This window comes from Labeo rohita, chromosome 14 (assembly GCF_022985175.1).
Source record: "Labeo rohita strain BAU-BD-2019 chromosome 14, IGBB_LRoh.1.0, whole genome shotgun sequence".
NCBI lineage: Eukaryota > Metazoa > Chordata > Actinopteri > Cypriniformes > Cyprinidae > Labeo > Labeo rohita.
The window spans coordinates 15,597,171-15,623,714 of NC_066882.1; the positions used below are offsets into that span (position 1 = coordinate 15,597,171).

General features: G+C 38.3%; 1 protein-coding gene across 6 annotated transcripts in view; it reads left to right on the forward strand.

The window, feature by feature from the left end:
• lingo2 (leucine rich repeat and Ig domain containing 2) overlaps positions 1 to 26,544 on the forward strand; it is a 334,869-nt gene that overhangs the window by 38,383 nt on the left and 269,942 nt on the right. For 3 of the 6 annotated variants that reach the window (XR_007829066.1, XM_051127711.1, XM_051127710.1), the window contains exon 1: positions 10,265 to 10,878. The exons of 1 other annotated variant lie outside the window; for it this stretch is intronic. The gene's annotated coding sequence lies outside the window, so the exon portion shown is untranslated. Of the gene's footprint in view, positions 1 to 10,264; positions 10,879 to 10,903; positions 10,992 to 21,008; positions 21,082 to 26,544 lie in introns of those variants that run through there. 2 more of the 6 variants (XM_051127712.1, XM_051127714.1) reach the window with 2 other exon arrangements.

Below are 26,544 nucleotides of genomic sequence, written 5' to 3' on the forward strand. Positions count from 1 at the left end.
TTATTTATTGTGATGGCAAATCTGAATTTTCAGTATTTTATTTTATTTTATTTTATTTTATTTTATTTTATTTTATTTTATTTTATTTTATTTTATTTTATTTTATTTTATTTTATTTTATTTTATTTTATTTTATTTTATTTTATTTTACTGAAATGATACAGATGTTCCTGAAATTACATGATTCTAAAACTGCCAGTAGAGTGTAGCAAGCCACTGGCTTAATGAGTCTTGAATAAATCAAGTCTTTTTAAATGTTACATTAAATTATTGACTCAAAGCAGGTTAATTTATTAATGAAACAATTGTGTGTTGCTCAGACGTTCAATAGCTCTGCTGTGGCTTTATTTGTTACTATTTTCTCTGATGAAATATCTAGAATATTGACAATACTGTGTCTGAAAATTTAACTTCGAATAGTAACTTCTCGTACTGAATGGTATTGAATCAACATAACACTTGCAACTGTGCTGATATTCAGAGAATAAAAACACTTTTTATCATATGAAATAAATATACTGCTAATGTCAGTTGTGCATATCACTAAAATAGCTTATCTGTACTTCAGCTTATCTGTACTTGTAATATCTTAATGTACTTTTAGAACAGCCTTCATTCTTTAAAAAGCTATTCCTGGTGTGTTTAGCATAACTGAACATTTTTAATGAAACTTGACATTTGTAAATGTATTCTGAATATAAATGCATCTGAATTGCTTCATTTTAATGTTCACAACTTAATTAATATGACACTATTCCAATCAATATACCTAGTAATTAACGCTGAACTTGCAGTACAGTCTTATAGGGGAGTTCGTTTAGACAGCCTGTCACCACTCTAGTTTTAATTAGGACTAATGAGCCATATTATACTAATTAGATATGCTTAGACATGCTATATGAGTTCCTTTGTTGATCAATGGGCGAGTGAAGTCGTTATAAGAACCTTGAGGCACAAGTGTCCAACAAGTTTTTTTTAAAGGATACTTTAGGGACTAATCAGTAGTTCTAAATCTGTGATGAAATTGTGATAAAGTCTGTCCAACAAATCAAAACATAACATTGCTTACAGTGCTAACTAACAGTGTAGTTTCTAGCAGCTTCTGTGAGTTCCCAACTGTTTGCCCATAATTTGTGTGTGTGAGTGTGTTTTTAACACCTCATAGTGTTTGAAGCTTCTCTTTTAGTATTATTAAACACAGAAGATTTGTGCATGTTGTGGTTAGTGTTATTTTCATCATGAGTTATTGTGTTCCTTATAATTCAAACATGAAAGGAAACATATTTTTATTTTTTTCTTTGTAAAAGAAAGCTCAGGTACACTCCTTACCCCGCCTCTACCCACTTCACCTCTCTCCAGTTGACCTCAATTACAACATTATGTTTTTCGACGAAATTACTCCTTCAGGTATTCAAAATGATAACTCATTTTTATTGAGCGCTAACAGCAGTAAGTGGATTGGAGAAATGGACTTTGGCGTATGTGAATGGTGAATGTATATTTAACCTTTCGGTTAAGGTTAAAAGTGTGATTGAAAGTTGAAGGGAACTGTTAGGTTGTAATCATTTGTTTAATTGCATTACATTTGATTATTGCTGAGAGAAATGGAAATGCTGTGTAGGAAGATTAACTTGGTGCTTAGAATGAATATGACTGGCTAGTAGAGCCTTATCATATGTTTTTTTTTTTACATTTTAACACATCTAGCATTAATATTGACAGTTTTTTTAGGTCACTGGTGTTATGACAGCTATTACAGTCTTTGCCCTATTTGCCATGCCTTTCTGAAACGCGTCGATTTTTACAAAGCTCGTTCTGAAAGGCGCAGTGTGCTCTGATTAGCCAGCTATTCAGTGGGCTGTGATTGGCCGAATACCTCAAAGTGTGACGAAAATGCCACGCCCCTTACCATGTTGTGATGCCGTGTCCTGATTAGACAAAAACAATAAAACCCATTATAAATGAAGCATTTATTGCATTCAGTGAGGAAATAGTTACTGATTATAATGACTCATATTGTCGTTTTATGTGTTGCGTTGCTCAAAACTCGCATTTGAATAGCCAGTAGCAAGTTCTTTAAATATGAAAACGTACTTACAGGCTGTGAGTCAGAAGTGCCAGACTGTCCTTGCAAATTTGGAATTGCCCCACTTTTATAGTGTGCACAGCCGGCATTGTAAGCTACTCTCCCAGATTCAGGAATCAGTCCTCTGTAAAATGCGCTGCACACACTCGAATATTTGCATTATACTGTTCTGGAACAGTGTTGTAAATATAATTTAACCACTGATTTCTAGTTGTGTACTTATTTGGAAGACCAAACAAACAAACAAAACATTTCCACAACATGGCGGCAGCTGTAACAATACTACAGCGAGAATAAAAGTTACACCACCTTTGTTTGCGTATACATTTGGGCGGTATTATGCAAATCTTCCTATGTGGGGGCGTGTTTGAATGAGCCATTTTAGGAAGTCTTTACTTTTATTCAAATATCATCTCTTTGGGTTTGAGACTTGAATTTTGAATTGAACTTTACAGATCTTATATGTGCACAAACAGCTTGTAACACTCCAAAGACAAAAGAAAACATAAAATCGTATCACATGACCTCTTTAAAATTGCTTATTTCTCTGGATTTAAACATTCTTTGAAACATTTGGGTTAATGTAAGTACACAAGTCAACAAAACATATAACACTGTTCTAGTGGTTTTTAGATATTTTAATAAAAAAAAAACTCACATATTGTGCCTTTAAAAGTTTTGTGTCATTTTAAATGATCTTTTTCTCCTCAGAATAACACTTTAGTGTTTAAACTCAAACATAATGAGTAAAAGCCTGAGCTGACATACAGGGGCCTGCATATTCCACAGAATCTGATGCTCGCTCATGAGATTCAACATGATGCACATCATAGTTCTAGAAATAGCTTTAAGCTGGCAGCTATTTCAGTATTGATATAATTTATAATTTTTACGAGATTCAGTAGAAAGATTTTTTTTTCTTACAACTGGTATTAACAACATTCTCAGGGAATCCAATCACAAGTTGATATCCAGGTGCCAATTTGACATTAAGTCAAATTACATTTGAAGGTAGTTGGAAATGCATGACTATATTTGCATTTGTAGAAGTGCTAATCTATGCTGCTTCCACTGCTATTACTACTACTACTGATACTACTACTAATCATAGTTGATTATTAGTCAAAATTCATTTGATCACATTTGCATTTGTAGAAGTGCTAATCTATGCTGTTGAATGCTTGAATTTGATTGTCTGATGAAAGTTCTGATGAAAGGTGTGCAATTATTTTTCAGGGAACACACAGCTAAAGTAGTTCCAGGCAGGTCTTGACTGTATTACAGTTTAATATCACGTCGCCAAATAATTTCAGTTATTTCAAAGGTCCTTACCAGTGTTGCCAAGTCTGCAGTCAGTGGAATTGGGCTACTTTAACACTGTTGCCGTGGGTTGTTTTTTACACTGACCAAAGTTATAAATGCAACACTTTTGTTTTTGCCCTTATTTTTCATGAGCTGAACTCAAAGTTTGAAGACTTTTTCTATGTACACAAAAGGCCTATTTCTCTCAAATGTTGTTCACAAATCTGTCTAAATCTGTGTTAGTGAGCACCTCCTTTGCCGAGATAATGTGGCATATCAGGATGCTGATTAGACAGCATGATTATTGCACAGGTGTGCCTTAGGCTGGCCACAATAAAAGGCCACTCTAAAATGTGCAGTTTTACTGTATTGGGGGGGTTCGGGGGGCCCGAAAACCAGCCAGTATCTGGTGTGACCACCATTTGCCTCACGCAGTGCAACACATCTCCTTCGCATAGAGTTGATCAGGTTGTTAATTGTGGCCTGTGAAATGTTGGTCCACTCCTCTTCAATGGCTGTGCGAAGTTATTGGCAGGAACTGGAACACGCTGTCATATACGCCGATCCAGAGCATCCCAAACATGCTCAATGGGTGACATGTCCAGTGAGTATGCTGGCCATTCAAGAACTGGGATGTTTTCAGCTTCCAGGAATTGTGTACAGATCCTTGCAACATGGGGCCGTGCATTATCATGCTGCAGCATGAGGTGATGGTCGTGGGTGAATGGCACAACAATGGGCCTCAGGATCTCGTCATGGTATCTCTGTGCATTCAAAAATGCCATCAATAAAATGCACCTGTGTTCGTTGTCCATAACATACACCTGCCCATACGATAACCCCACCGCCACCATGGGCCACTCGATCCACAACGTTGACATCAGCAAACCGCTCACCCACACAACGCCATACACGCTGTCTGCCATCTGCCCTGTACAGTGAAAACCGGGATTCATCCGTGAAGAGAACACCTCTGTGAAGTGCCAGACACCACTGAATGTGAGCATTTGCCCACTCAAGTCGGTTACGATGACGAACTTTGAATGACAGTTTGTGCAGAAAGCCTTTGGTTATGCAAACCGATTGTTGCAGCAGCTGTCCGGGTGGCTGGTCTCGGACGATCTTGGAGATGAAGATGCTGGAGGTGGAGGTCCTGGGCTGGTGTGGTTACACGTGGTCTGCGGTAGTGAGGCCGGTTGGATGTACTGCCAAATTCTCTGAAACGCCTTTGGAGACGGCTTATGGTAGAGAAATAAACATTCAATTCATGGGCAACAGCTCTGGTGGACATTCCTGCAGTCAGCATGCCAATTACACGCTCCCTCAAAACTTGCAACATCTGTGGCATTGTGCTGTGTGATAAAACTGTACATTTTAGAGTGGCCTTTTATTGTGGCCAGCCTAAGGCACACCTGTGCAATAATAATGCTGTCTAATCAGCATCTTGATATACCACACCTGTGAGGTGGATGGATTATCTTGGCAAAGGAGAAGTACTCACTAACACAGATTTAGACAGATTTGTGAATATTTGAGAGAAATAGGCCTTTTGTGTACATAGAAAAAGTCTTACATCTTTGAGTTCAGCTCATGAAAAATGGGGGCAAAAACAAAAGTTTTGCGTTTATAATTTTGGTAAGTGTATGTCCATGGGTTGAAGTGACCCTAATAACTTAATATTTAGCCCCTGGAATTCTAATTTTAACAGGGGAACCCCACCAAAAACGTGTATTTTACCCTCTGGAACACGCAATTGGGCGTGTTTTGTTGTGAAAAACTGGCAACCCTGGTCCTTACAGCACAAAGCTAACATGTATAACAAACAATAGGATAATACCAGGTCCAAATACAACCTAAACAAATTCTGAAGAGACTTGGAGGGAAAAATCCTGTCTGAGACAGTAATGTGACCAGAGAAGGATCACAACAACATGCGCACTACCCACTGTGCCATGGCTCTGACAAATCCTGTCATTTTTCAGCAGACTAAGCAAGCAACTTGACTCTTTACACTCATTTATTTGACCTTATGTTCAGTGACACACCCGTCCGCTCAGGCATCATAACGTGACGATCGAAGGGTTAGGAACCTACTGGTGACTCTGCATACTACACTGAAGAGCGTGACTAGATCCTTGGTGAATAGCGGCACCTGGAAAATGGGATTCTGTACTGGTCGTGCCATGGTATCCGCCAGAAGGCTTAGCCTTGCTTATCTGCAGGTCGCACTGCATACGGAGAACACACAGCATGAGTTACACATTCTGCTCTCCTCACCTCACTCGCTCCTATTTTAACTAGCACAATGTGTGGAACAAAGTAGGAACCAAGCACCTATAGCGCCATGTGACAGGATGAAAGGCCTGAGAGCTAATCTTAAGCACAGCTACGGGAGAGCGAATGGTGTATGTGAGATTCATTTAGTATGAAACGTTGCTTATATAAAGATACAAGTTAAGAATTTTTGTGTGAACCGTTTCTTTAATATTCAGTTAATAACTTTTCAAAAGGAGTTGTTGCCGCTTTTTTGGCAGATTTAACATCACTTTTATCAGAAGTAATTTATTAGCCATTCTATGTGTTGTTGCTGGCCACCAGATCCTCTCAATCAAAGTAATTTGTGGATGGATGCTTGATGGCTTGGCACAGTTTTTTTTGAGGTTTTCTTTTCTGCATTGATTAGAAATACTAAACACTCTCTGCTTGCCCTTGTTGGAATGTTTTATTTATTTATTTATTTATTTATTTATTTATTTATTTATTTATTTATTTATTTATTTATTTATTTATTTTTCAGCAACTCTTAAGATGTGGATCAGGCCAAATTTATCTTCTCTTCCATTATCAACACCTCAGGAGGGTGAAAATCAGTTCTTCTGTTAGATATGAACTTAAGTCCTGTTGATTTTATTGTGAACCCCATCAATACTGAATAGTTTAGCAGTTCATTATCAGTTCTTGCTGTAACTGTAATGTAATCATGTTATCCTCATTTCACCTCCATGCTGAATACGCTGAAGTGTGTCCACAGTGACAGACTCTTTTTTTAATGATTGAGCCTAAGAACATATTGTGCCTCTTTCTCAAACACTCTGCTAGACTGTATAATGTCAATATTGCTTTGATTTGTTTAGAATAAATTAGAATGGTTACAGTCATTTGTGTTTGTTGCTATGGCCTTGATGTATAACATCATGACTAACCGACACAAAAGATGGCTAAAACATCTAAACCATAATTATTCATCTGGCAATGGCGGCAGTTAAATCTTTGTTCTGTGTCATTATGGGGATGGATGGATTTCTGGTAAGTTATTAATGCCTGGTGCCAGATGGCCAATAATTAAAACAGTGAACTTGGAGGCTTTTAGTGATTATGTGCATTTTCTCATAGGACATAAGGAGTTTCAATACAAATCAACACACCATGTTGAAATATTTACAATTTTTGACCCTTGTGCATCTTTAGAAATAACATAGTAGGCATACTGTGTTTTCTCACACTCTTCCACTCTTTCTCGCAAGCATCACTTTTAAATAAGTATTTAAATATTCCTTCATATTATAGGAAATTTCATTTCCTGCAAAAAATGTGAGTTTCTGCAAAAGCACAATAGATGGAGTCATAATTTGTGTTCTTTTATGCCAAAAATTGAGCAGAGTGGCATTGGTAAAATTGACTGTCTTTCAATATTTCATATATCTGAATATATGAATTAGTTTCTACACCTTAGCACTTTTCATGTGGTCTTCTCATGTGCAAACTGTTCCAGTTTCTCTAGTTTTAAAAGGTGCCAGTTGGTTAAAGTTGCATGATAACCTAAATTTATAGGAAAAAGGATTCTAGTGCTGGTTTCTAGACAGAGTTGCTGTGTCTTTTGGTGCCAGATTCAAAGATTAGTGAATAAATAACTTCATATTATGGCTTTCTTTTTGTTTTATACCATTAAAAAAAATGTTGGTGATGCTTTATAATAAGGTTGATTTATTAACATTAATTGCATGCATCTAGTATCATGAACTAAGAGGCAACACTTTTCTACATCAGAGCCTTTTACATAGTACAGATCAATATAAATGACTTAAATGAACCAAGTTCAAATTCGCCTTTTGCTGAACTCATTCTTCTCCCTTTTCATATCACATATCACATCGAAAGGCATTTATTTTCAATAGAAATTAAGGAAATAATCGAAAAGTGGAAATGTGCCACACAGGTGTTCATCGGTTAGGGTTAGGGGTATGTGTAAGGAGGGCTTTGTTGTCCAAAAATGCCATGCATTTAATAATTTTAATAAAAACGAAGTTACACGCAATACATTATTATTACATACTTCATGATGTACTACAGTACTGAGGTGCAAATATCTGCCAGTATTTGCACTAAGTAGTAGAAGCAGCATGTAACTACTATTAGTGCAGAGAACATACTGCTATTTTTACACAGTGTAAATAGAATCTATCGCTATTTGCACTTAGTGAAAATAGCTCTATTTTAGTGATATACTATTTACACTAAGTGTTAATAGAATTCCCTTGCTATTTGCATTAAGTGTAAATAGTATCTTTGCACTTAGTGTTAATAGCATCTATCCCTATTTGCACTTAGTGCTGTCAAAAATGTTAATTAAAAAAGAAAAGATTCAATACTGAGAAATATTACTATACAATACAACTAATATTGTTTATTGCTATTACAATATAAATACATTTAAATGTAATTTATTCCTATATTGGCAAAATTATAGGATCGGCAGCCATATTCCAGTCTTTAGTGTCATATGATCCTAAAGAAATATGTTGATTTGGTGCTTACAAAACATTTTGGTAACACTTTAGTATAGAGCCCAATTCACACTGTTTACTAGCTGCTTATTAGCACGCATATTACTAGCAGATTAGCACGCATATTACTAGCAGATTGTTTATTAATACTTATAAAGCACATATTCTGCATGACCATATTCTGCATCCCTAATCCTACCCAATACCTAAGCTTAACAACTACCTCATTAACTATTAACAAGCAGCAAATTAGGAGTTTATTAGGGCAAAAGTAACAGTTAATGGTTTAACAGCAACAGCTGTACCTTAAAATAAAGTGTGACCAACATTTATAAGAAAAAAAGAAACGCATTTATTTGAAATGGGTATATTTTGTTCCGTTCTAAATGTCTTTAATTTGCTGAATGGTGTATACTGTTAAATGGAACCTTGGGTATTAAAACTTGTATGGCTTAATAAAATGTAAATGATGTCTCTTACTAAAATATGCAATAGAAAACCTCTGAAAGATTTACCTTATTTAAAAAAATCACATCGTTCTATACATATGTTGGACTATGGGGGCACAATTGTTTTGATTATGTAAAACGGCTGCACTCGGTGAGTTACTGGGTGCTATTTTTACCACAACACAACTCGGAAAATAAAACACTGATACAATGCCACATTGTGCGGCTTTTGGTTGTTATTTTCAGTCAAAGGGCAACAAGAGAAGTAATGTAAGTCTTCACTGCTTTCCTAGTGATATAGATAAGGAGAAAAAATGGGAAGGTGCCTGTGGACAAATAAAACTTCCTAAAGACCCGCTTCTTTGTTCTCTCCACTTTCGCCCTAATGACTTTGAGGCTTACAAACAATGTAAACATGCTTGTCATGACACCGCAGCCACTGGACTTTTTCAGCACGGTTCAGCACGGTTTAACACGATATTCAGAGGTGTGGAAAAAATCTATGGTACAGCAAAATATGTATATATTGATGTGGATTCTTTTAAATAACATAAATATTAAATGGGTTTTCCACTACATATTTCATTAAGAAACATAATTTACCTTATATTAAGCCATACAAGACTTCCCCAGATTTCCTGACAGGTTTCCCTTATAACTTTCCCATGCCATTGGTTGAAGAAATAGATGGTCCCACCCGGAAAAATATTAAGCTGTCTGGGATGCTAAAATGAACAGCAGTGTTTTGATAGCGAGAGTCACCTGGGAAATCAACCTACATATTAAGCTCACTCCATTTACCATCAAAAAAATTGCATCTTTAATACAAACACTAGTATAACCATGCAGCTAATCAGAAATATATGCTACCCACACCTCAAAATGTAAGCCACTGCAAAATCTTTCATTGAAAGTAGTTGCAAACATCTTAGTAGGCCAATATGTCATCTCCTTTTATTTTGTTTGTTTGCGTGTGTGCCGGTTAGGCCCAGATACAGCAAGACTCTTCCGCTTTATACCATTGTTCAGGCCAATCCTCTTTTTGTTTTTTTATTAGTTCTGCCACTGCCTCTCATTCACTAGCCCCCCGAAGGCTTTTCTCCCTGCATATGTGTGTCGAGGCGATAAGGGAATTGGCAATTTTGTTTATGCCGCTAATTATATGATTCCACGGTTGCTGTTCGATGCGTATTGTCCTTGCTTCCTGGTAGCGCTCTGATCTGCTTGCTTCATCTGCTTCTATTTTCATCTACCTCCTCAATCACTCTTGACAGTTGGCCAACACTGAATGGTGACCCTTCTGCCGGTACCGGTACAGTTTTCTCCTTGGAGGGGTGGCTGGTGTGCTGGCTCAGGAGACAAGAACAGCTGTGAAGAGCTTGCTTTCCCCGCCATTATCGTGCATTCATTTTTTTACGGTATTTGCATGCATTTGTAACCGAGTGTTATTCCTGCTTAAGGAAAGTAGGAAGCGATCCTTTATCTTTGACACAACTCTGAACACAAATGCAGTAATTGTCAGACTCTCATGCAGTGAGAGAGTGAGAAAGAGGGAGGGAGAGATGGATGGATGGAGGGGGTGGAAAGAACTGTGAGAGGGAGGGCAAACGTGTGTGTGCATATGTGCGAGCGTGTGAGAGAGAAAGAGAGAGAGAGCGCAATGTTCAATACTCCGAGCATCTAGACATTGTGCCGGGTGGGAGAATAGACAATTAAATCCACGATCCAGAAAAAAATAACTGACACACGGATTAAACACAAAAGGTTTGTGCGCCTTTTCAGCCTCGACGTGGAGTGGGGATTGTGCGTGCAAGTCTGAAAGTTCTCCGGGATGCGAGCTCTTGTGGAGGATGAGCTAAGCGGAGCGGTGCACGGCGGGATTCTTCGAGGTTGGAGCGCAGCTGCTGCCTTCAGCCACTGACGGGAGGACCTTGCGCACGAGGAGGAGAGCTGCCTCCGTTTCTCTCTCTCTCTCTTTTTCCTTTCTCAGTCTCACAGAGATAGGCAGCATCCCTCAGCCCCGGCACTGAGAAGACGTTCAAGGAAAAAAAGAATAACGGAGAATAAAAGGACGGGATTATAAAAGCAGGGAGTAATCAAGGGAAATCTGAAGCAAGGACAAAAAGAGTTGAAAATAGATTTGCATCTCATGCTCTTATGTTTGTTGTTTTGCGGGGCTAAACTGAAGAGATTTGGGTCGTGCATTGCTTTGCTTCAGCCAGCCTGTGGAGTATAGGATCACAAATAGCATTTTAAGGTAAGATGTTAGTCAAGTTCGATGTCTTGCATGTGCGACCAAGTGCAATTCGGGTTTGACAGAGCTGAGATTAGTGTACCGCAACGGCTGCTGAAAAGGAAAAGGGGGGGAATGTAAGTCGGAGTTGTTTTTTGTCAACTATTTACATGAACTGTTCTGTTCAGTTGAAGTTGAAGGCTCTGTGAATGGATTGCATTTTTATCAGGGTGTTAAAAACGTGATTTATTCCTTCGCACCTTGACAGATATTACTGGGGTGTTGGGGGACAAAGGGGATAATTACAGTGCGAGACGGTCCTCATTTTGACAGGATCCCCCATTTGTTGGAAATAGAGGTGAGGGGTTGGGAGGAGGGGGTTTACAGGGGTTAACGCCAGCTATGTGTCATTTTGAGGGGGGGTATTTAAATCTACACCTTAAGATGCTCACGCAACTTTCAGAGTTGGCGACCGACTGATTGTTGTCAGCCTTTTCTTTTCCTAGCGCCCGACGTAATTACTTTTGCTGTCACTTCTCCCACGAGTTCAGCCATGGCACCTTCGCATGAAGCAATTTAGTGGTCGTCTTGTGTCCGCGTTTGAAAAAGGAGGGGTGTGAAAATGCAAACAGAGATTGAAGGCGTGATGGAGGGGGTTTGACAGCCTCATATCTGTGCTGCTGCTTCATGCAACTGAGGCCAGATGGAGAAGCAACAGAATATTAATTTTTTTTTTATTTCCAGACTGAAGGACAGTCATTCAGGTTTGGGCGTGAATGTCCCACAGCTCCGTCGAGGAGCGTGTGCGCACTCCCCTGACGGTAGTGGACAAGTTGCCCCCTCCTTTGTAGGAGGGACTGAAATATTCATGATTGCATGCACATCCTGTCTGCCCTGAAATATTTAAAATAATTGAATAATAAATAACCCTGGCTGTTGAAACTGGCCCCTCTGTTATCCTGTCCATAGTGATGATTGTCTCCGCTCATGTTACCGGTACGCCTGTGACTTAGCCTGCGGATAAAAACAGATTAGGTAGTCTGTTAATGTGAAGAGTTTACCCAGGAAGTATCTGAATGTGACAGAATGATTCTCATGTGTCCAAGAGAGATTTTTCTGTCCAAATGCTTTGGAAATGTGATGAATGATCTGTCTTGTCAGTAATACATGGCTGAATTCAGTCGGATTGAAAGAGAAAAAGAAAGGAGGACGGATAGAGAAAGAAAGCGAGAGTGAGATGATGATGTCTGTATGTTCTACATCTTTGATGTTTTATTGAGCGCTAACTGGGCAGAGTCGCGCAGTCCTTGTGTTTGCTGGTTTGTGTTTGAAGAGGGCTGCTTGATGTGCAGTTGCATTTCTTGTTCACTCTCAATCATTGACATGTAGACATGTAGAGTCTAGATTGGATTGTATAAAATCAACGTTTTCATATATTGATTTTCCAAATTGTCATTGAAACAATCATTAAATGTGATTTTTTTCAAAACATACAGTACAATGAATATATAAAGAGGGTAATTGCTATGCGACAGCAGTAGCGTAGTCTGCCTTCTGTTATGAAACAGGCCTTCGAGGGTCTTGGATGGAAATGAGAATGCACTGGCAGATGTAGTCACAGAAAAAGCCTTTCGCTGCATTGCCAGGATCGCTTGTTCCCAGTCTAGCCAGATGCATCAACACACGTGGCATCGGAGGAGGTTTGCCACTGCGTGAAGCTGAAGCTCAGCCATGCCTGAAGGTGCTCTCATGGCCATCTCGATAACTTTGTATGTTAAATGTGTTGTTTGATGGTGGAAAAGATAGGGTCATGGGATAACAGATGTCCTGTGAACCTGAATGTAGGAGGCAAGGTCACTGCGAAGCGCTCTGAACGCACATAGATGCTTTGATCGTGTACTTGATTGATTTTCTTTCAAACATCATTTCAAGTCAAAGGTATGCCGCTTCGCTCTGGAATTTCATGGACTAATGAAAAGGTATTTCTTTTCAGTGCACTCATAAACAAGCTTAGACGCTGCCTACCATTACAAACATAATGTCTCAATTGCATTCCTGACATACTTGATAAGTACAGTAAATCCAGCCTTGGGTGGTTTGCTGGTCTTATCCAGTTTAAGCTGGTTTAACTGGTATCCTAGCCCTGCCAAGCTGGTATTTAGCTGGTTTAGCCAGTATTACTGACTGTCATGTGTCTAAAACCATGTAAAACCATCGTAACAAACCATCTTAGGCTGGCTTAATCTAATTTTGGCAACGTGGGCGACACATTGTGGGTGTGCATTATTGATATACCTGCATATCGTGTCATCTTGTGTTACTTTCATTGTAAAAACAATTAGTACTCTATAGGATTAATGGAGTTACCTTCAGATGTTTGTGTTGTTAGACAAAAGTTGCTATTATTCAGGCAAAGATTCTTAAATATTACTGTTTACACTTAAACAGATGTTTTTATTTAGAGCAAATTATAATGCATGTCAGTTTTATTAGTCTGTTTCTTAGGAATCAAACTCATGTCCTTGGCCTTGTTGACATCATGCTCTACCAGCTGAACCAAAAGATATGCCAATTCTAACATCTAGAGGTATGTATATGGGCCATTCTACAGAATTGGTCCAAAGAGTTGGAAACGTCTTGAAAAAAGTTATTTTTCCAAAAAATGTGTATGCATGCAAAGGTACACATTTCTAGTAATTGTGCAGTTAATTCTCATATTGTGTTTTCAGAATGTTTTGGAATAATTGTCCTTTCACCAAATTTGTCACTACTGAAACATAGTAATAATAATTAAGAAGGGTTAGATTGACCTATTAAGATTTTGTCTATGTCTACATTGTAAATATATGTATTTTCTTTTGAGTTAAGTCAATCACTTTTACATTTTTAACAATATTATAAGTGTAAATTAAGAGATTTGTTGTCTTTCTTTGTAAAAGGCAAAAAGTTGATCATACTGATTTCAAAGTTAAGGATTCATTAGTTTGAATATGCATTGAACCAAAATACATCATAACGTCTTAGTAGATAATTCATATATTACTTTATTTTTGACAAACATCCCATGTTTCCCAGTGACTGCACATTTTTGGTAGTGACCGTAATGCTTTGGTAGCAACCACATCACATTACCATCACATTTTACCTTTCAAACTAAAACATACTAAATTACAAAATAAAAATGCATAACCTTACCAAAACTTTGTTTATTTCCCTCAAATATGAGGACTCAGAGGACTAGATATGAGGAATATGAGGACTACCTAACCCTAACCCAACCCAAAATACAAAGATGTCACTACCGAAACTCCACCAAATGTTTCGGTAGTGACAATTTTAGATACTTTTAAACCTAGGTCAAAGATGCTAATCGGCACATGGTTAGCCAGCACACTTCTGAACAGTGGTACACATATAAAAACTAGATGTTGTGGAATAACTCCCAAAAAAGTGTGCTTAATTGCAGAAAAAAAGGTGTTCGGTAGTGATATTGCTTAAAGTTATACACATATTTTTCTGAATTTTGAGCATGTTTACATCAAAATGTTAAGACCTGTCTACTCACACCTTGTACATATGGGAAAGAGGGACACAGGAATATTTTCTGATCATAAATGTAGGGGTGTAGTTAAAATCAGACTCAGCCAACGGACTAAAACATACACTGCTTCAGTAGTGACATGGCACTGCGGGACACATTTTTACATAAATGTTCCTGATTTATAAAAAAATATAAACAATAATGGAAAAAAAAAAAAAATACAAAAATTATTTCAATATCATGTTCATTAGTTGAAATTTAGGGGTTGTTTTGGATAAAAGCATCTCCATAAATCTAATTGTAAAAATGACAAATGATGGTACCTAGAAGCATATGTTTTTGCATTTTCTAAAGTGTTGTTTTGGGCCAAAGTTCATTACTTTTCACTTGAAACTGCTGCATTGCCTTTGCCTTGCAAGCTCAGTTTCCCAGGATGGGGCAACAAAAACATGTGATTTACGTCAAAGGGAGACCAAAGAGGTTAAATATACCGTCCTTCAGCAGTACAAGAGCTCTCGCTACCTGAAAGAGATGATTCAGCCTTAGACTGTGATTATATTTATAGTGAGTCCATTAAGAAATGAAGAAAAAAAAAAAAATCAATGCTCATTGTTCTGTCAACATTTGTTTTCCATATTTTGGAGACTGTGACCTTTAGCGGAGTGACTCTTACTTTCTCACAAGCGAGCTTGGATGGCTCTGTCACAGGGCTTCAGATCATTAGTGCACATCAGGGTGATGTTATGTTGCAATGGCCACCACAAAAACAGCCATGCCTCCTCATTGCCGCCAGTCTAAATAACAGAAAAAAGCTCTAAATTGGGCACTGGCCCCATCTGCCATCTTTCAGTGCTTGCTGATTTGATCCCTAAGGCAAGTGTAGACCACTGAATGACCGGAGAGATGTATTGCACGTAGACTAATTTTAGCAGGGATCTGGCACTGCTGCTCCTCTTTTGATTGTTACACTTAGAGCCCTCTGCTTTCTGTCAACGTAAACATATTTATCAGTGTATTCGTATAACACATCTGGATGGTATATACAGACAGATGGTAGCACTAATCCTCAAGGGTCCCTGAAGTCTGGTGGAAAACAAGCTGGCACTTTGCACAGGACGTTTGTAAAGTTCTGCCAGATTTTGCAAACAAAGCATTTAAAAATAACATTCTTAATCAGGATTTTCATGACATCCTGGTTAAACAGTGGTGGAGCTTAATTAAATCTGTTCATTTCAGTATCTGTAACATAAGAGGTTCTGAACTACTGGGTTGCCGCTCATAGATAATTAATAGAATGACAATTTTGCTGTGGTGTTGGGTCTCCTCTAAAGGGGTTGGCCTGAACCAAAACTTCAAGAACTGCCATTTTAAACCAAACAGATCCATTCTGATGTATTTGTCCTTTCTTGTATAAATTGTGCACTTTGCTTTTCCACATTTCTCTATGTTAGACCTGTATTGCCTCATGCTGTATAATGAAGACCTTAAGAAGTCAAAGAGTCTCAATTAAATGACACAGCCAGTGTCTGCAAAGTCTTTGGGTCTGTTCCAAGCTGAAACATGTAGCCCGTAGCAATGCTAACTTAAGAGGACGTCTTCCATCCTGTTTCAGCCCCAGCCCTGTGATGTGTGGGGCGCTTGGGGGAACGGATGGTGTAGTATGACAGGGCTTGATGGTTGTTACACAGCCTGACAAGAGTGTAGTGAAGGGTAGAGGGCAATGTCACCAGGTGCTCAGGGGAATGAATGGACGCCACCAGCTCTAGAGGGATGGATTAGGACCGATAGTGGCTGACAGTGACCCTGACACCCATGTCGCCTTTGCAGTCAACCTTCCATGCAGCTGGTGGACACGGGCCACCTCAAGCTAAAGTGGTGCTGAGGTTTTGGGTCTGGGTTGACATCGAGCATTAGCCCGGGTCGTGGGGTGACGTGATGGGGAAGAATAAGGGACTATTTTAGCTGTAGGTGAGGAGAGATGGGGAGAGAATCTTAAGATGGAGGTCAGCTCTCGTCTGACCTTCACCTAAGGTTCTTTGCCTTTGGTATCATTCTGAAACAGTGTTTTAGAGTTCCTGTGTACTGTGCAACACTAGGGTTATTAGGAAGAGAAGAAGAGGAAATACAGGCATAGTGCAGTTCTTCCTCCACCATCTTGGAGCTCCACATCTCTAAGCTATGTTAAACGAACATTTCAGGTTCAATACAAGTTAAGCTCAATTAGCTGCAATCAGCTATTCCTTTAAACATACACTTTGTGATTTAACAGATCTTTTCATGCCCTAAACATCTAAACCTGTTTTCTCCAAGCAGATAATCAGAACATGTTTTGTGAATGTTTATGTTGGATGGTAAGCAAGACATGGTTGTTTACACCTTCACTGACTTGATAATTACATTTCAACCATACATTGATCCAGAGAGAGAGGGAGAGAGATTCTCATGGCAGATGCACATTCATGATGCTTGTAACAAGGGCCCAAAATGCAATTAGCTGAAAATGGACAATAAAGCAGCACCCCTCCATGCTTAGATGTGATATTGGCTAATATGCCTAAACTCATCCAATTAACCAATCCATAATGATGTTGTTTGCGATAGCAGATGCATTTCATTAATAGGGAAGTAATTATTGACACTAATCATTTGAAACAAATGATGGCAATTGGGACTTTGACACGGTCATTCTCCTGTTGGGCTGAAAGCATAGGACAGGACCATAGGCTTGTAAAATTGCATGAATGCGATACAAATTCTACCAAATGTTTGTTTACCAATAATATATTCACTGATAATATAATATACCAATAATTACCAACTGATATATAAAAAGACGCTTCTCTGCACACCTCAGTCATGTTGATTACAAATTAACCACTAATGCATGTATATATATATATATATATATATATATATATATATACATTTAATTTAGTTTTTTATAATTATAGAGCAGTGACTATTCTAGTCTAATTTTCTGCATATATATTTTGTGGAAAATCTCTATTTGAACATGGAAAAGCGGTGTTGAACGAGCTGGGAGTATTACAAATCTTATTAGTAACTAAAGATGTAATGAAGTTTGCCAGAATATTTCATTAACAAACACGCAAGGGCCAAAGATACGTACAACATTATGAATGATGGGCGTTCTAATTCTGCAGAAATCAGCTGAGATTTTTGTGGCGCTGTGTGTGCAGATCCGGCGTAGGCTTGGTCAGTGGTTTTGTTTGTATCAGCTGTTCTGGAGTAGTTTGATGACTGCTCTCTCTCTCTTCACCTCCGTCTTCACTGTGAGTGTTTTATTTAGGTTATTGACTGGCTTGTTCTTCAGAGGCCAGAAAACTGCTGCATGTGTCCTATTAGGGCACAAGGCTCATCCATACAGTTAAAAATTTAAGCTGAGACATGGCATAGACTAATTGACTAGTCTGGGAACATTTAGTCTTACTCAGCAGAGAGGATTAAGGTGGGGTTACAAATATGGTTTATTGGTACTAATACAGTAAAGAAGTAATGAACATAAAATGAACGTATCTCTGTTTTCTTTTCTAACTCGTCTAGCTTTTTAAACTTAAATTCAATTGAATCCGTTCAATCAACAAGTCACTCCCTTATCTACTCAGTTATGCAGAGTTCATGTAGGCACTTCAGACGGCACGCTCTACCGAGAGATGTTTAACTAGGGACAAGAGAGGGTGTGTTAAATTTGAAAAATGGCTGCTTGTTGAGAGAAAGCTTTCCTGAGGGAGGTCATGAAGATGTCACTCCATTCCAGCTCAAGCACTTCCCTCAGAAACACTTATGTTAATGTTTGCCAACCTTTGATTTGAGTGCATATTTGTTGTCATTCATACCAAGAGGTGTATTAGATCAAAAAATGTATGTTTCGGATGAATGGAGCAAAATTGATGGCTGGCAAGCCAACATTAGTCCATACGGAGCTTACAAACCGCAGACATCAATGGGACGCAATAGTGTACTGCATTATCAAAGAGCGCTGGCTTTTTCATGATGAGCATCCTTGCTGTGTTTTAACTTGCTGGATTGGATGCGCTCTGGATGTTAATACGCCATTCGAGAGGCTTGGGAACAAAGCCACAGCATCTAAATGATGACCTTTACCTCGGCTCGAACAAGCAGTGCTCCTATTGTCAACATGTGTAATTTCTACCCTTGGATGCCAGCACAGCACGGAATTATAAATCAATGAGGCTGCATTACTGAGGATCCCCCGGCCCCTGGGCCTAGCTGAGGATAGAATACAAGGCGGTGGGGGTCGGACGGAAGAGGATGTGGGGGAATATGGCAGGGAGAGACTTCCTGGGGATGCCGCTGTTCTGTCCAGCTCACAAAGCTGCGGTCCGCCACTGGCAGGCATCCAGAAGGGAGCCGAGAAAGAAAGAAGCTCTTATCAAACTCTTACAGAAAGAAAACGTGTGTGTGTGTATGGGCATTTTGTTAAACTTTAGTAATATATCAGCTTCTTGTCTTCCAAACAAATTTTGCAGTTAGCCATAGCTGTGTATTCTGATAATGTTTTTTTTTTTTTTTTTTGCAACAAATAAATTGCAAGAATTTTATTTTATTGTATACGTTTTACCTGTGACCCATTTTTTTGGAGGGCTCTTTAGAGCTTGAAATAGATTTTGTTTTTTTTCTGCTGTTTGCTCTTTCACATCACAGCTCTGGTTATTGGTTCGGAAACCCTGAACAAAGATAGCAACTATCTACAAAGGCAGAGCCACTGAGATAAATAGGGATGCTAATGGATGGATTTCTCCAAGAATTATACTGTCGACCTCCTGACAAACAGCAATAGATATTAGAGAACCTAGAAATGTCCATCAAATCATTCATTTGCGAATAAATAATAAACACTTCTGTTTGCTGTCATCTTACACTGTCACAAAAAAAGCGCAAATACATTCAAAGCTACACCTTTCTACTTCTAAAGACTACATATAAATGTCTAAATATGCACCTGTATGTGGATATATTGTGTTATACACCTAAACATACATTTTTCTTGGACATGTCATTTCATGAGAGTGTATATAAACACTTAAAAGACATTCAGTTATACCCTCTCTACAGATGACAGCAGGTGAACATCTTAGATCAGGTGCTTGGATACTTCAAACTGAGCTGGACTTTAATGCATGTGGTGTTCAATCAAAGCTGCTGAAAGTATAAAGTTAAGGAATATCAAATGAGAACATTGCTTGGAGCCAGATTTATCCACTTTTTTAATCCACTTTTAGTCAGATTATCTCCTGACAGATGGTACATATTCAGATATACTGTATTTAGAAAGACTTAAAGCAATAATTCACCCAAAAATGAAAATTGTCATTAATTACTCACCCTCATGTCGTTTTAAACTCATAAGATCTTCGTTCATCTTCTGAACACAAATTAAGAAATTTTTAATGAAATGCGAGAGCTTTCTGACCATGCATAAACAGCAACATAACTGACGTGTTCAAGGCCCAGAAAGGTAGTAAAGACATCATTAAAATAGTCCATGTCCATCCATCTTTTAGTTCATTGTCCGTATATGTGCTACTTTTATGGACCTTGAATGTGTTGTGTTGTTGTCTATGCAGGATCAGAAAGCCCTTGGATTTCATCAAAAATATCTTAATTTTGTGTTCCAAAGATGAACAAAAGTCTTACGGGTTTGAAACAACATGAGGGTAAGTTATGACAGAATTTTCATTTTTTTTTTGGGGTGCACTACCTTTTTAAGGTGCAGTCACATTTACTATTGCTTGGTGAAAATCCTGAAGGCAAAATCAGTCATTCAAATGGGAATCTGTGCAGTTTCAAAAAGTTACTTGGTTTGAAAGAAACTTCTCTGTGAGCAGTTTTTGCACACAAAATTTCACAAGTTTGACTATAGTGATCAATCTACAGGGAGTAATTATGACTACGTTCACACTATTGGTTTTTGGGACTGACAACCACATTTACTTACAGGTGCCAGTCTTGAAATGTCCTGTTCACACAGCAACTTACAGAAGTGTTTCGAATACTGAGTATATGAACGTGAAACATGAGTCAAGCCCGTATTCCTTACCAGTAATAGTGACTAAAGTAATATCAAAGATGGCGACATCCATAAAACTGAAAGTCTTATCACTATCTGACACGACAAGAGTTAAATCGAAACAAGTTCATTCATCAAACCTTCATTAACCGACAGTAGCGCTTATATTTGGGTGAAGAGCGCAGCACACTGTAAAAAATAAAAAACACAATTTTGTTGAGTCAGCTTAAAATAATTTGTTACCCTGCTGCCTTAAAATTTTAAGTTCAGTCAACTAAAATAAGTTTAGTCAACTTGAAATGTTAAGTTGTACTAAGTAACAACTTAGATATTTGTGTTTGCTAAACTTAACAGATGGGTAACCCAGCTGCCTTAAAATTTTAAGTTGATTCAACTTAAATATCTAAGTTGTCACTTAGTATAATTTAACATTTCAAGTTGAATAAACTTTTTTTGAGTTGACTGAACTTAAAATTTTAAGGCAGCCAGGTTACAAATTATTTTAAGATGACTCAACAAATTGTTTTTTACAGTGCATTTAAGTCGGACGCAAAACACAGAACTGACGGGAGAGGCTCTGGTGGAGACTGGATATAAAACTTTCAGATGACACAACGATCATTTCTCCGTCACTGTAAGTTATTGAAACCACACATGAAAGCACGCAACACACGGCAGACACGGCAGAGTGGCTCTTTTGCACTGAATGACATGACGGACAACTAGTTGTCTAGTCCTGTTCCGTTCACAAGCGTGTGTTTTCTGAGAATGCGGTTGTGAGCCCTGAAAATTTACGGATGTGAGTTCGGTTATAGAGTGCGGTTGTCACACCCATAAATAACTGTACTCTGTGTGAACATAACTGTATTACGGACTCAAATACTGGACTGACAAACGTATTCTGCTGATGTGTGAATGTGGCCTATATGTACAGCTTTAGACTTAGACAAAAATGTACAAATTATACACTTATACTCTCTCTTTGGCAGTGAAACTAGCTCTGCAGCTTACTAATTTAGATTTGCTAGCCTTTTAGATAAGTAGAATTTATACATATTTGATAATTATTGTTTTTCACCTTTTACATATTAGCTGTTTGCCATGATTTATCATAGTTTGTGTTGTGTTTTCTTCTTTCCCCTACTACTTTTTACCCACCGCCATACCTTTCTGAAAGATCTGTTTTCCATTATAACACTGTTTAACCTCATGCACTTTTAAAAGGATATTTGTTACTTTGTAAAACAATTAGTTTGAATATTTCAAGTGCAAAGTCTAACTTGCCCTTGAATATTTATCTCGCCAACTGCAGCCAAATTCTGAGTCACCCTGACTCATACCGTCAGTTGCACATACTTACTGGCTGTGCTCCAGTACTGCAGACGCTGTGCAGAGCACGTTTCTTACTGTACCTGTAAGAACGGAGCTGAAAATATCCCAATCTCCCACCTGGGATCACAAAGTGCATCAAGCTGTGTTTGGCGGATGCTGGAATGTTCCTATACCATACCCAAAGGCACCTGTCACTGATTTATGTGACAATATGCTATCAGTGCACAGTGAAATACGACTAAATAAAGTGAGTCCCCATCTATTACTCCCCGAGAGCGTCCTGCATGCTGCGTATTTGATATAAATATATTGTCTTTGAATAACGTGCACTCCTCAACAGGAATTAGCTTCTAGAATATGAGGCGCTCCTAAGTTCTGGCAGTCATATTACCACTGAGACTCAATTCTGAAAACCCCTACCCACCAAAAAGAGACCATAAATTATTAATTTCTTCAATGTGCCCACCCTCAGATCAATGGGAACTCAAAAACCATCTACAAAGGCATTTGGCTTTAGGCCATATTTGATCACTTCCTAGCCGCACTCTCTCTCTCTCTCTATCTCTTTTTTTTTTGTCCCAGCCCAAGGAGACTTCATTATCCCCAACTGTTTGTATGCTATTGTTGAAAGAACAAGAGTGAGGCATTCGGAAAGTGGGGAAAGGGTGGAAAAATCTTTGATGAGACATGAATCTAGACAGATGTTGGTACAAGCTTGTTAGGAGGACAGGAGAGCAATAGAGGGAAATAGAAACAGAGAGAGAGAGAGATAGAGAGAGGGAGAACGCTTTGGATTAAGTATTCGTCTTCTCTGTGGGAGCTTGCCAGAAAGTCATGCATGACAATACGAGCAGCCTGCACCCTGATCATATTAGATGGGGCTTAAAAGATGCAGTGAAGTGATCAAGCCTTTGCTTTTTTTTCCTCTGCTGCATTTGGCACATTGACTGGCGGCATCACATCTGTTATGATTCACCCGAGCACACAAGGAGGAACTGGATAAATCTCACAAAAACAAGTCCAGGTCATGCCCACCCCCTAAAATCAAAAGAGGTTTGAATGTGAAAGCTTATTTTTAACACCATTAAGTCGTGGCATTATTTTCATGACAATTAAGCACATATTTTCCCCTAAATCCTCATTACTAAAAAATGTCTCTCGAGATGCTGCCGTTCTGTTCCATTTTGCTGATTGAATGCAAGAATGTGTCCTTTGTGAATGATTCCTTGTAGAGAGAAATAGTGTAATGCAATGCAATGTTTTGAATTATGCATAAATTAAAATTGCCAGTACAACAGACACTATCATATGAAATTAATTTATTTAAATCTTTTATTGCATTTTTTTTCACTAGAGTTATTAGAATGCTTATTATTAGTAGTAGAGAATTTGTTGGTAAAATGTTTAATTGTCATGAAAGCAAGGTCACAAACCAGTGTAATGGTCCAAAAAATAGGCTTCATTTTCTTTGAAAGGAAGTTATTTTTCTTTTGATTTGTAGTGAAATGTTACCCGGAGATGCTCTTGACATGTTTCGTAAGATTCACCCAAGTGTGAACTTTGATACTCTTTCTCCAGGCATAATTTACGCTTTTAACTTCTTGAAAGTCAGTTAGTCAGCATTCTCTGGAAGCCCAGAAGATCATGTTTTGTATTCAGCTGCAGCGATTGAGATTGACTGTGAAATAAGAACCATGCCGCCCCACACTGTTCCCGTACAAGTGAAAAATGGGGAAACTATATGTTTCAAATGTCATTTGGGAAAACACGGTCCAGTTTGGCCATGGTAAGCTCAAGCTAACAGCAAGGCTGTTCTTTGCAGGGAAAAGCACAGATTTCTGTTCTCGCACACAGTCCTGGGCTGCTTCCTCCTCATTCTTCGCAGCCCCAGATGGCCAGGGCAGACGCCCAACACTCACCCAGGAAAAGAAGCCTCATCCTCCTCTAACTCTGCTGCTTTTTTGAGGATGCCAAGCAGGCCTTCTCTCATTTGGCAGAGCGAGGAGGTGCTGCTGATTGGCACGGCCAAGTCCAACTGCGACTGGAATTGATGGGTGTGGTTGAAGGGCAAGATGGTGCAGCTAAATTTAGATCAAAAGATTCTCTGTCGCCACATGCGGCAAAGAGAGACGAGTCCGCTCGGGTGTCGTTCTGCAGAATTAGCATAATTAGACAATGGATCTGGCAGATCCTCATGGAGGAGGTGAATATGTGTCATTATTTACTTTAAAGCACTGCAATGTTTTTAGGCATCACCATTTAAGGTTGTTTGCAAATGCCAATTAAAAACAGCATCAACATAGTGTATATTGCTGCTGTTGACAAAATATTCAAATGAGATGTTTGAAAATGACACTTGAGAAATTTCGCCAACAAAGCTTCAATGGCCTGAGCTGGGGCTTAGTGGTTGGCACATATATTGAGCTGTGGTGCTTAGGTGGTTGATGCAAGTCTGGCTCGTACCATTTTCCAATCCTTTTGATTTGTCTGGTTCCTATAAGTCAAGGTGGCATAAATGTTAAAGTAAAGTGAAAAATAGTAATAATAATAATAATAATAATAATGTGTCAGAAAAAAAAGACTGCGCTGATTATTTTCATTGATGCAATGAATACAATGTGATCTGATTGTTAAATGAATGTAAGTATACACCAATTTTGATTGGACGTCACAGTTGCAGCATTTACAGCTGCGTAAGCATTGTGGTGGCAGGAAAACACTTGTAACAAAATCCATGGAATAAGAGAAAAAATGTATTGTTGTGCCTTTGAATGTCAGAATCAGAATGCAAATAATTTTTATAGAATACTCTCATCAAAGATGCAATTTGAAGCTAAACACAGACATTTAAATGGACAGATTATGGATAAAACCTGCTATTATTACCCTACTTTTAAAGCTTAAAGCTTAAATTTGATTTAAACAATAGGTCCACATAATATTCACATATGCTGTTCATAGGGGACATACTGAATTAGTCCTACAATTACAACATGAAATACTATTTAAACCTATAGCATTTTACATAACATACCTATTTTATCTCACAATTCTGATTTTTTTTTCTTGCAAATTCAAGTTTATATCTGAGTTCGGACTTTATAACTCGATTTAACTCAACAAAAAAGCCAGAAGTGTTGGGCTATTAACTGAGCGGAGGGGAAAAGAGAGAATGACAAATTGATTTCTCATATCCGAATTGTGAGACATAATCACAGAATTGTGAGAATACAGTCAGAATGAAATATAAACTCAATTTTTTTATTTGTTTATTCCATGGCTTCCACAGATTGCCATAGACTCCCATAGCTTCCAGATTGGAAGACAGATTGCCATAGACTTCCATAAACTTTGGTTCTGGAACATACAGATGTGGCTAGTACATCCATATTGCACATTTTAGATCTACATATACAAATAAAAACTGAATGAAACTATACATGTAAACACTATTTCAGAGTACCTATGAATAATAATGAGATCAAGCTGCTAAATGTGATAATTATTCAACATGCGTTTTTATTTGTATTGTCTCAAGACAAGTGCCACCTGGCAAAAATAAATAAATAAATGGTATATATGATTTGCAGATAGATGTACACCTGTTTCCGAATATATATATACATATATATATATATACATATATATATATATATATATATAATATTTGTATTATTTTCTCGCTCGCTCTCTCGCACACACACACACACCGATCAATAGTTTTAAGAAGTTTTTATGCACAAGATCTATGAATGCACAGCTGATTGAGGCTAGATCTTTCAGATTAGTATTGGCTAGGCCAAGTGAGCAGTCACCCAGGGAGGTGAATTAGGAGGCAAAAAAAGACTAAATTTGCTGCCTCATTAGGAGGGGAAGGGATGGGGTGTTCGCCATGGTTAATTGAAGCATCAAGCTCTTGGCACGTGTCTCCCCCCCGTCTGTCATTCAGCAGAATGAGGATAAAAAACCCCTAGTGTTATTGAATGAGCTTTCATTGAGAGATTCTGGCAGACTTTTAGACTTTAGACAGGCCAAGAGGAATCACCTCCTCTGTCATGACGGGAACGATTGATGACAGAAGCTTCATTTTTTTCCCTGCAGTACTGTGAACGAATGCCTATGTTTTAGGCCGGCCTAAATTTCAACAGCCCTGGCCCCAGGTTTTTTGTTTCTTGTTTGAAATGTGTTCTCCTTGGTTGGCAGAGGCCCAAGCACCACCAACATATGCTAAGGTCAGGTAACCTTGCACGTACCCATGTGATGGAAGAGGAAAGGGGAAAAAATGCTTTCATTAGCTGCAAACTAGGTCACATTGAGAGCCGAACAGAGATGGAGGGGAAGATATGGCTGGAAGAAGAGAGGAAATTCTCTCAGTGCAAAAACAGCATCGTAATGACCTTCGTTTTTTTTTTTTCTTCTTCTTCTTCTTCTTTTGTGTTCCATAGAAGAAAGTAAGCCATACAGGTTTGCAACAACATGAGGGTTGAGTATATGACCGAAATTTCATTTATGGGTAAACTATCCCTTTAATTAACAAAGATGTGTGTTTGGTACTTCCTTAAAACTCACTGATTTAACAGTTTGCTTAGACTTTAAAAACACAACTTTGAGTAAATCTCTCAAAGCAAATTTATCTTGAAACACAATGGCTGAAATCAAATAGAGTTATGGATAACATGTCTGAGCTTGAAGCCTTAGTTCACACTGCACACAAATTCAATTTGGTTTTCAAATCAGATCTGTACTACTGACTGCCTGCACTGTC